This window comes from Emys orbicularis, chromosome 11 (genome assembly GCF_028017835.1).
Source record: "Emys orbicularis isolate rEmyOrb1 chromosome 11, rEmyOrb1.hap1, whole genome shotgun sequence".
NCBI lineage: Eukaryota > Metazoa > Chordata > Testudines > Emydidae > Emys > Emys orbicularis.
In genome coordinates this window covers 54,626,771-54,636,358 of record NC_088693.1, presented here as the reverse complement: position 1 = coordinate 54,636,358, position 9,588 = coordinate 54,626,771, and positions in this window count along the sequence as shown.

Below are 9,588 nucleotides of genomic sequence, written 5' to 3'. Positions count from 1 at the left end.
TTCTATAATTCGATATCAAAATAAAGCTGCAAATAGAGGTGCAAATCTCTGTAAGAACAGACATATCAATTCAGGAAGCTCTGGTTTCTTTTAGTGAAGGTTGAAGTGTAGCACAAGGTCATATGTTGTACACTTTTATCCATGGTCATCCCTTACTGTAGTCACTGAAGAACAGAATACAGATCAGCATCAGCAGTGTATGTCCCCATTGATGACAACAGGAGTCGTACCTGCGGTTTGAGGGCAATAGACGGTGCTGAGTATCTAACTTATTTACATCTCTAGTAACATTTTATTATTTATGAGTACTGAAAGGTTACTAGAAAAAAAAGCCTTTCAGCATTGCTAAGATATCACTTCATTGTCATGAGTTTAATCATATTATTTTCATAAGGGAAGCATAAATACAAAAATGAAAAAAAAATAGGCATAGAGGCAAAATAGTAAAAAATCACAGCTAAAAATATTAATCATGTTGAATCCAGTGAGTTTTTGGCAGATAATAAACTGTTGATAGATGTGATCTCTAAAATCGCATGCGTATCATGAGCATAACCCTCACTCCTTTGCAGGGTCATTGAATTTTACAATCTCATAAGTTTGCAGAGCTTTGTCTGGCACATCAAAACAATTGCTAAAAACACAATAAATTCTACAGCTAGCCATCTGCTTACCCTCTTGACCTTTCAAATCTTATAAAAACCAACCCTGTCATTTTTCACTCCATGAATTTCCATGTTTTTTGAATACAGTATATTCAGAAGGTTACTTCGTTTTTTTATGTAATAAAAATGACCAATTATATTTGATAATATTTTGAGGCAGTGAAAGGGCTGTGAATGCTATCACTACAGTTAATGAGATTGTAGGGCACCTCCAGCCTCCTCATCTGGTTGGAGACATTTATTTAACGGTCATGCCCTGCTTGTATGGGTTCACTATCAGTCATAGTGGAAATTACAGCCAGCAGCTGTTTCAGAAAGAAGTTAAGCAGCTACAGTGTCCATTTCCTACATTAACCTCTCTCATTGTGAACATTTTTGCTAGACTTTCAACAATCAAAAGGTTTCCTCTTTCTCTTCATTGAACTATCATGTGATCCTCTAGCTGTGAAATAGACATTAATACTACTTCTACATATGGAAAATCAAGCAGTGTAAAAGAGTCAATACATAGTTTTATTACACTGAAATGTTGGTCCACTCTGTTGTAGAGAAACATTATAAAGTACGGGCTAAATGCTTAGAAGTGGGTGTAAGAGTTGTAAGAAAAGTGTTTGTGGGGGGAAGGTAAAAAAAAAAAGCTTAGTGTTGGCCTGACTCTGTTCCTACTAAAGTCAATGGTAAAACTCCCACCACATCAAGTCTGTTTATTGAAGCAAGTACATGGAGTGCCAAGGAGGTCCAAGTGGAGAAGTTTAAGGGGGCGCTAGGTAGACAAAGTGATAAAAAAGGTCACACATTAAGGTGCCAAAGCCACAGGATATGCAAAACCACACTCACAGAGGAGTGCTTGCAAAAACATCAGAGTCAGCAAAACCGCTTGGGAAAGTAAGGTGACCCATGATAACGACAGGTGTACAAAGCATAATGTAAAATGGTCTACATTTCCTCTGTTATCACAAGGCATTATTTTATGCTTCTCCTCACTAATGTCAATTTTAAAATTCCACAATTTCCATGAGTAATTGTAAAAGTGATTTGATTTGCAAAGCTATTTAAAAAATGCTTCTCACAATAACAACATTCTCACATTATTTCCCCCCAGAAATATAGCTGGATTTACATTTTTTCTTTGAGCGCAATTAGAATATGATGTGCAATACATTAGCTGGTCTCTTTTAAACAGAACGGCTGTTAGACACTTTTTCTACATAAGCTCCCTTTGGAAAATTTTTCGGAACAAAAGATAAAAGGAGTCAATCAAAGCTCCAAAGAAACAACATAAGAACATTTCTCCTTGCACCACTTTTCCTGTAATATTCAGGAAGGACTAAATATGAATCCCCTCATGGCAACTGTGTAGTTCTAATCTCCATCAGGAGAAGGAGCTTTCATTGAATTATAATACGTGACATATTCAGTGAATTAAAGTAGCCTGCTGTTCAGCCTGTCAGGAGACAAATGTCTTCTTCACTAACAAATCTGTCAATTACGCTAGGTTGGCAGAGTACTAAATACAAACTACCCTATAAGTATGTGTGTACACTTCTAGGAATTCCTCCAGCTCTGGAGAGGGTTGGCAGCGGTAGCAGCAGAGAAGAATGGCTGAAGACAATCACTAATAATATTTAAACTGAAGAAAGAATGGGTTAAATTAGCATCATTTTCTATTCCTATTACAATCAGTGTAACAAAAAAAATGAATTCATGTAGGGCCATTTCCTCTTGTTAGAGTTATTGTTATGTGGGGTGTGGGGAGGTAGGAAGCTTTAGTGTATGCTAGATTCAGTGAAATAAGGTAGTGTGCTCTCTGTGCTGAGATACAGAGAACCCCCCCAGCAGCTGGGGCAGGCCCCCCTCCACCCACCTTCAACACAGACCAGATCAGGGGACAGAATGCCTTGTCCAGTGTCTGTGTCCCCAGCCACACGGACTTGAGGGAGGTAAAAGTTGCATCTCAGAGGGTGCAACCAACCTTGGGAGCTCAATACAGCAGTAGCTGCTATAGCAGGAACAGCACAACAGGTGGAGAGGGTAGTTCAATAAAAGCCTGTCTGCTTCCCTTTGCTGCTACAGCTTACAGACTTTGGTGATGTTATTAGACTTTGCTAGTTTAGACTCTGGATATGATTTCTGTTTGCTGATTGGCTGTTGTATCATGCATGTGTTTCTATCTCTCCATAAATGCTGTTTCACATCATCCTCCAACAACTCTACAAGATACCCACTTAAAATATAGGCAGACTGCTTACGGACTTCCTCTGTGCTGTAGACACTGTTTTACAGATGTTGCAGTCCAGACAAAAAACTGGAGGTAAAACAAGGGGTTCTGGAGATGATGATGACAGGTCCTTTTGTGATTTGGGGGTTCAGGGGAGACTGAAACTCATGCTTCTTCTATGCGGTGGCAGGAGGTAGGAAAAGTCCATTTTCAAATTATCATAGGAAATCCCATGAATCAACTTCACCTCCTTTCCAGGATCCCTCCCACAGGTTTCAACCCCTTCACCCAGAATGAGGAGTGCTGGCCTAGTAAATGTAACAGGCCACCCCTACCTTTTACAAATTCCATTTGTGTGACCCAGACTGTGGGTCACCTGTGTGGTTAGATGTTGATAGATGTTTGGCTGCGTGTGTACGTTCCATCTGTGTGATGCCCTAGCCCTGCGCAGACAGCTGGCATGGCAGACCTCAAGCGAACCACCCAATGACCACAAGATCCATTAAGGGACAAAGGCACCCAGACAGGTTTATTGTCGACAAAGCACGGTACTAGTATCCCGCAGACTCTACCGGATCACTAATACATGTATGGCAGTAACAATGGACCAAACTCAGTGAACGCCGGGACTTTCCGGTCCTGCCTAGGCTAGACAAATATACTCCTTCTGAGATACCTTTTTATACGCCGATACAAACAAGTTAGTACTGTACTGCCTCTCTGACATAGTTAGTTGCTGCCCCCCGACATGGCTAGTTATCACCCATCACCTTGTACAGGTTGGTTCGATTAAAACATTTCTATTACGTACTGTCATCCTAACTTTATCTTTTAGGAGGGGTCAGTGTGTTCCTGTTATCTTTGGGGAATGTTTTTGTACCATCCTTGTTATCGGAATGGTCTGGTACCACTTAATATTGAGATGTGTTTGTGTAAGAACTCTGTAACTGGCACTTCTTAAAAATGTGCATTTTTGCAATATCAGCCCTGTTCTTGCCAAATTCTGTAAGCCGGTCCTGCCTGATACCAGGCCTCTAATACAAGGGTTTATGTCTCAAGCTCTCTTTCTACTACACAGAGCATGGTGAAAATGTAATGTAAAAATGATAGTTCAGGTAATGCAATGTCACAGTGCTCCTTGGATCTGACTGTTGCTGAGAGCAATCTCATTTGGTAATTTTTAAATGTGTGACAGATTGTTTTTCTAAAAAAAGTACCATTTAAAAATTACACATAGGGTTCTGAAGCTGAGAAGAATGGATACTAATGGTGCAGTAATTGAGGAAAATGGATTATGCTGGGAGCTGAGAGGATGATGGCTGAAGAGCAAATGATAGAAGTTTCAATGGTTCCAAAAGAACGGAATTTCGCATTTCACGTACACTCACTGTTCCAGTTTCCATTTACTCCCTTGTGAGGATGGGGAAGCTCTAATTGTTGAAATCGAACATTAGAATGACTAGACACTTGGCTACAGATAGACTGGCTATAGAGTCCTTCATTGTAGAGAAGAGACCAGAATGATTTGTAGTGGAGGCAAAGAGGATTCATTATTTATTCAGGATGCTGCTTACACAGAGACACTGGGGCTCTCACTAGCCTGTCTAGTTTGAAAAGACACTAACAGCTTGTACTATCCAGTGTAACCACATATAGAGTCTGCCGAAATCATAGCTTGGATTAAGCAGTCTTGCAATGGATTGATGACCTTGCAGCCTCTTTATGGGTGGCTTAGCACAGCCATACCCAGCCGCTAAAACATAGCCAAAAGGAAATTTTCTTCCGGCACTTATTTCTGTTGGCAAATGCCAATTTGTCAAAAGCAAAACATTTTGTAGAAATGTGTCGATTTTGACGAATCTTCCATTGGAACACAGGCAGGTTTCAAAGCATGCCTGCCAGCATGCACACCTGGTCTTAGGCAGCCCCCCTGAAAGACTGCCCCAGGGTCAGAGACTCCATGGTTTCCAGGGCCAGCAGTGGCTCATAATACAGACAGCCTGAGGGTCAGGGACTTCCCGGACTTCCAGGCTCATTAACTCGGATGCAGGAGCCTAGCAGCTCTGAGAGTCCTCACCAGGGAAGCAGCAGGAAACCTGGAAGGCCTGGGAACCACAGCTGAGCTGGGAGATCCCAGGCAAAACTTCATTTAGAAATAATTGAAATGTTTAATTTCAAACATTTCTAAGGTGTTTGGGGGAAAACTCCTTGTGGACAATTTTGAAATTTCTACTTTTTGTTCTGAAATGAAATTGCTTTCAAAATTTGAGAGTTTCCGGCAGAACAGAAATTCCTACTTATGACCAGCTCTGCCCTGGAATAACATTGGCATGAACTCAGTTTAACAACATGTATTTGGTACTAAATGGCAGTGGTGCAGGTTTCCTCTCTCCCTGTCACAAGATGTCTGGCCCTTAAGCATTCAGCCTGTGATAGATCAACTATCTCCCGCTGCCCCACACTCTGGCTGATCTTGATCAACTGGAAATCGGGTGGCTCTGTTTAGTTATTTGACACAGCCTGGAAAAAAGTAAGAATTCTTACAAAGAGCTGCATGGAGAAGAATGGGAAGTGCCTGCTCTCTGGGAAGCAGCCTGAAAGGAGCTTGAGAAGCAGAAAATGAAGAAGAGGATACAGGTTACTCCCATGGGGAGCTGATAAGCAGCAGCCTGCCTGAACCCTTGAAAAAGGGGAAGAGTGAGCCAGCCGTTGGAGAGTGATATTTTTCGAGGCACAAGGCATGGGAACAAAGTATAGTGTTCAAGGAATGCCTGTGAGGAAGAGGCAGCCCACTGAACCCAGCTGGACTAAAGATGCACTTGTTCTGAGTAATTCTGCTGGACTTTGATAAGAGACTCTGTGGCCTCGGAATGGACAAGGCTATTTAAAGTTGTCTGGCTGGATGGCCAAGACTCTTCTACGGCTGGAATAGGCTGAAGGACAGTAGGGGAAAAGGTAGGCAAAAGTTGCTACAGCATTGCAGTCAGCCAGAACTGAGTGTATTGGGGCCGTGACTTTGCTACACTCCCTGGGACAGGAAGCAGACCCCTCATTTTCCTCTCAGAGTTACTTCTTCACATGGGCCACACTCTTCAGAGGATTGTTTGTAGGAATTCTGAGAAACATACTGCACTGTCTGGGTGAGTATAACTGTGATATTCAAGATGATATTTAGAAGCAAGAATGGCAGTTGGCACCTTGTGACATCACTCCCTTCATCTCTGACCATCTTTATTTTTTCATTTTAAACTATGGACTTGGTTTTCATTTATACCAAGTCCACTTTATATCGCTCTGGTAACGTAAAGGAGCCTTAAAGTGAGTGTATGTTTAATTTGTTCCCACTTTTAAGTCACTCTAACACCACCAGAGATGTATAAAGTTGGCTTAGTATAAATGAAATCAGGCCCTGTATGTACGTATCTATATTTACTTCCACCCTGTGAAATGGCTATAGGTCTAGCATGTGAAGGAAGACAATATATGTCAGCCTCATTCAGACTACTTCTGTTGATATCAGGAGGCCTTTACTTACTGGAAAGGCATTTTAAATTCTGAGAGAGAGAAAGAGAGACTGAATTCTGGATGAGAAATAATTGTGATCGAAATGCAGCTGAGTAATATCTTAGTCCTGATTTAATGCAATATTACAGTCACATTCTAAATCAAAATCCCAAACACGCTCTGCACTTTTGAAATTTACTCCCTATAGGTTTATTACATTTTCCACCTAATTGGACACATTATTCCATAGCATCTAAAAATTATACCTTGATTAAATGTAGTCACTCTAAACAAAATGAACCCAAAAAAGTGGCTTAATATTAAAATATGGGTTTTTAGAAATAGTTTCTTAAAAGCAAACCAACTCCAATGTTAGAATGAAGCCCTTTGATTTTTTTCTATGTATCTGTCCTTTGCTATAATTGGTAAATTCACAGAAAATAAATCAATATATCAGAAATAGGTGACTAGATAGTACAGTAAAATTGGAATAACATTCACAAACACAAAATCAATATACACCAACATAACTGCCCCCTTTAAAAAAAATACAGGTTACTTAGTCTTGGGGACACATCTGCAGTTAACTAAGATTCTGGTACAATTGACTTCTGTACTCTGGTACAGTACTTTCCCCTCCATAATTTTCATGCCAAGGGATCAATTCTGGGAGATAGATGTGTCTCTCAATGAGAGAACAATGCTACCACTGGGCAAAAATGTTTATTGCGAGATCTTTCCATAGTGAAATAAACAAAAGGAACTTGTCCTTTTTCCTTTTAAACAAAGATGTACTCCACTTTTCCTTACTAGTGGAATAAAGTTAACATTTAAGCTGATAATAAATTAGATCTTTCCCTATCTGGCCTATCCCACAAGGACATGGTCTGAAAGATTCAGAGAGAATGGTGTCAATCTTCAATTGATATAAATTGGCATAGTTTCATTGAAGACACTGCTTTAAAACAGCTGAGGGCTGTCCAGTGTTCCTTTTTACCAAAGGGTGAAATCTACTTCTCCTGAATGGAACCCTAGTAGACAGGTTCTATGTGATAGAACTTCAAATGAGATCTTTTCCACCCCCTAAGTTGGGTTAGGGAATGCATCTTAGGCACTGTGTTTCCTCAATAACTTTGTATCACTTATACCACTGGATGAAGATAAATGTGAATTTTCTGTTTGTTTCACAAAAACATTTCAAAAATTACCTTTTGCAAAAAACAAATACAAAAACAAAAACTGAAAATACAAAGGTCTATTAAAGAAGATTATTATGCATAAGTAGCACACAGCAGTGATTTTCTTAAAATATAAAATGTGAAATTATAGCTTCATTTATGAACCCCCACATGGGTGGTAGAGGAAGGAAAGAACAATTCTATTAATACTCATAAAATATCTTTAGATCACTTGTAATGACATTTGTCCCCAAAAAGAGCGGCAAATTTGCTATACATACTGATACCTTGATCTGTAATCCATCTATTTCACTGCACAGAATGACAGCTTGCACTACCTGCTTCTCTTTCTCAATTAAAATTTAAAATGGTGCTTGCTCCCCTAAGAAAAGAAATGTCAAGAAACAAAGGGAACTATCAGATTGAGAGTCATGGTAGCGACACTAGCCAAGTTAGAAAAATATCAGGATTGTTAATATTCCTGCAAGGGCAAACTTGTGAGAGAAATATGGAGTGCTGCCATGGCAGTGTCAAGCATTGTAACCATATTGTGCCTGTGTTTTTGTAGAAACCCATTCTCTCTAATATAACATGCCAAAATTCTTTCTGATATGCATAATAGTCATAGAGAAATCTATATGTTGGTCTCTTCCTTTCGCTTCTTTTTGTTGAATAGGCTTAACGAAGGGGCTCCATCCTTTATTTCTTGTGAACCCTAAACTCCTATTGAATGAATTGGAAGTTTTGCCCGAGTAAGGAATAAAGGTTTGGGCCTATTACAGACAAACAGTACATTGAAATGCATTTTAAATCTGTTTGAGATTATGTATAGATATGAAAGGTGCCAACATGTGAGATCAGGGTTCGGGGTTCCACTTGCCAGAACTGATGTCATCTCCAAAACCCAGTGCAGAGTAGAATGCTGAATTCCCCACCTTGTCTCTAAGTGTTTACAGACATGGCTTAAGTGGGCCAAGTTCTGGGCAATGAAATAAACACCAAGTCAAAGGGTTTTGCTCCATATACAAATAGCAGTGAGGGACTAAATCACCACCCTCAACAGTACAGGTATGAGCAGCCAAGCCATTACTGTTCTTCAGGCTGCATGCACTGGAGGGAGTAATAGATACCATGTATTACTTTCATCTATAAAAGGGTTTGGTACGGTACAGTGGACTACATTTTGCACACAACTACTGGTCACAGCTTTGTCTCCATGCCCCCTCCCCATACCTTATGATGTGCTGTGAAAATTCTCTGTGGAGTATTCCTCCACTCTACACTAGAGGATCTGTCTACCTCAGGTCTCTGCTGCTTCTGTCCAACTATCCAACATATCTTTTTAATCAGATGCATTGATCTTTCTACATTAGCCCTCAGAGATTACATCACACAGAACAAACAAAACAAACAAACAGGGTACAAAACTCAAACTTTCTGCCCATCATTAGCTTATCTCTCAGAGCAGGATTCCCAGTACCCCTTTTTCCCCCACTGCCAGGCCCTTGTTTCTCACCATTTCCATTCATCTCTTCCTGGCTTAAAAAGATAGAAAAGCTTGTCAAACTTTAAAAATCTGGGGGTGAGCTCCTCAGCTGACGTCAATAGAGATACACAAGCTAAATATCTGGAGCCCTCAGAACAACTTCTCATTTAACTGGTGCTATACTCTCCCCATCCCCTATAACTTGCAGCAAGGATATGTCTACCTTTATTTCATTCGTGATTCATTTTGTTAATGTTTCCACATTTATGGCCTTTTCATATACACAGTTTAGACTGTATTCACCTTCGTAAGTATCTAATATCTGTTAAAATACATACTTATTTAAATAGTTAATATACCTAAAAATATATGGTAACAGATGGATGAATTATGGATATAGAATTGACATCACATGCTCTTACACATTTTTAATCTGCTTATGGGCTATAGAACTATGGCAATGCACCTGTGATAACATCTCGGTATTTAATGATACATTCAGTTCCAGATGTGATTCTGCATCTGGTACATATTTAG